Source organism: Morone saxatilis, unplaced genomic scaffold, assembly GCF_004916995.1.
Source record: "Morone saxatilis isolate NCDOM2014 unplaced genomic scaffold, NCSU_SB_2.0 Contig15, whole genome shotgun sequence".
Taxonomy (NCBI): Eukaryota; Metazoa; Chordata; class Actinopteri; family Moronidae; genus Morone; species Morone saxatilis.
Window position 1 is genome coordinate 7016254 of NW_023339707.1, and position 2203 is coordinate 7018456.

The following is a 2203-nucleotide window of genomic DNA, read 5'->3' on the forward strand; positions in this document are numbered from 1 at the left end:
GTTCCTTCTTCCCAACACTCTTCTCAGATGTTGTGTACTTGGAGCCAGTCGAGCCTGCAAATACATTTACAAACATGGACTCATTTCTGATATTTAAAGCTGATAAAAACAAATGCCATCATTTCCTCTTCATGTCACTATTGTAGTTTCAGCTCTTTCACACATAAAAATAAATGCTTTTCTACAACGTCCTTGAGGAAAAATACTGTCTTTTGGCCTGAATCACTTCCTGTGAATATTGATCAGAGATTAGTTTTCCTGATATTTTTATACAATTCTTCCTGATCTGTGAGCTTTCTACAGTCTGACTGCTGGTCTTCATCAGCTTCGATCCACTGTGGCGGTCAGCTGCTCGTCTTCTTTCTCTTCTTCGACTCATCCTCACTGTTTGAACTCTGCTTCCTGTTTCAGCCTCCAGCCTTTATGGAGGAGCTGTGACGTCCAGAGGAACGAGGCCAGACTGAAGTTATCGTCTGTAACATATCGGCTCTGAGATCAGTGGGGACTGTTTTATGGAGCAGGAATCTCTCTGTACTGAATGTGATTGACAGGACATCAAACATATGTTCAGTGTGGTGTGCAGATAGTGTCCAGAATATTGGTAGCTTCTGTTCTTTAACATGAATTTATAATATTTGCAATCAGCTCTATGCCGAAACATTAACCTTCCCAATAAGCCTGAGCGTGCTCAGTTGTGCTCTTGCAGATAACCATACAAAGAAATCTGTGACGAGCAAACGTCGGAGACTCACGTAAAGTAGAAAGAGGTTGTAAACATTCAGAGCAGTCTAGAATATTAAAAGAAACAGCACATTTTCTTTATTCAAAGACAGAATATTACAATGATCAGATATTAAATTGCAGCAATTTTAGACAGTGAGATCAGCATTAACTCATACAGTATTGTTTTACTCATATATGATAGAAAACTAATTACTTTACAGGCACAGAGCAGAAGAGTATTACAGAAATAGATATTACAAAAACACCTTAAAATACATGTTTCTTGGTCCTGAACATGAATGTCGATATAAAAGAGATTTCTGGATTGTCTGACACAATTTAAAAAATATTTTTCATTTAATGTCTTTCAGTGTATTTAATGATTATTAAAATATTGTGAGATTGTTCTCAGTATTAGAAATGTAAATGTGTCCAAAGTGCCAAAATGTTTTAAATGAAGGATGACTAACTGAAAGTCTCAGAATAAAAATCTCCTGACGGTTTTGATCGGTGTCGTGATCTTTTATGTTTTTACCTTGAAATCGCTCAGACACAACCAGGAAGTCCGTCACTTCCTAAGCCCCTCCCCTTTTTGCTCCGTGCTCCAATAACAGTTGAGCACTTGTAAAAACAAACCAAAAAAAAAACTGATTATATTAAACATTTTAAGTAAAACTAACAACGTTAAAGAAACATTCTTGATCATTAAACTTTAGTAATTTTAAAGTGACACAGACTCTTTATTTTTACTGTGAATATAAAACATCTAGTAAAAAGTACTTCAGAGGTTTTTTTTAACCTACAAAACTGAGTTCATTACCTAAAATGTTTGACGTAATTCATTTTAACTCAAATTATAGTTTATTAGATATAGATAAGATATTTATCTTAAGTCGGCTAATGAACAAACACTAGTTAACTAATCTGCTTCAACTGTTATCTCGTTAGTTACATCTGATACCTAATGTTAGCAAAACAGTAGCTTAATAACTCGACTGTCATTGGAGCACAGCGCAAAAGGGGCGGGGCTTATGACGGGTCAGTTATTTGTATTTGTTTATCTGTTTTAAAAACATTATTTTAGTTCCTTTAATTTTATTTTATTTCTGTCACATCCAGTTTCAAATGTGCAAATTATTTTTTACAATTTCGTCTCCGGACATTTTGGAATTTGGACGCAACGAAGAAACAGCAGAAATAAAAAAGCACAAAATACTTTAGTTTCTCAGTTTGGGAAAAAAAATGACACACGAAGAACAAAAGTTGTTTTTAAACTTGCAGTCCGCTTCATTTTCTGGGCATAAAATTCAAATATGAGCAAAAAACTCCATATTTAAAAAAATGTGACTGGAAGATAAACTCATTAAATTTCATCCAAAAAGAATTAAAGGAATATTTCACCCAAACATGATAATCTGGTTTTGATACATTGACTGGATTCATGGATGGATTACTGAACGGGGTCTACCGGGCACAGGTC

The 2203-nt window shown here is 34.7% G+C and overlaps 1 long non-coding RNA gene across 1 annotated transcript in view; it reads left to right on the forward strand.

Moving 5' to 3' along the window:
- Positions 1–1488: 1488 nt before the first annotated feature.
- Positions 1489–2203, forward strand: part of LOC118324845 — a 960-nt gene continuing 245 nt past the window's right edge. Inside the window, exon 1 of the long non-coding RNA XR_004796575.1 lies at positions 1489–2200. This is a non-coding gene — a long non-coding RNA (uncharacterized LOC118324845). The remainder of the gene's footprint in view (positions 2201–2203) is intronic.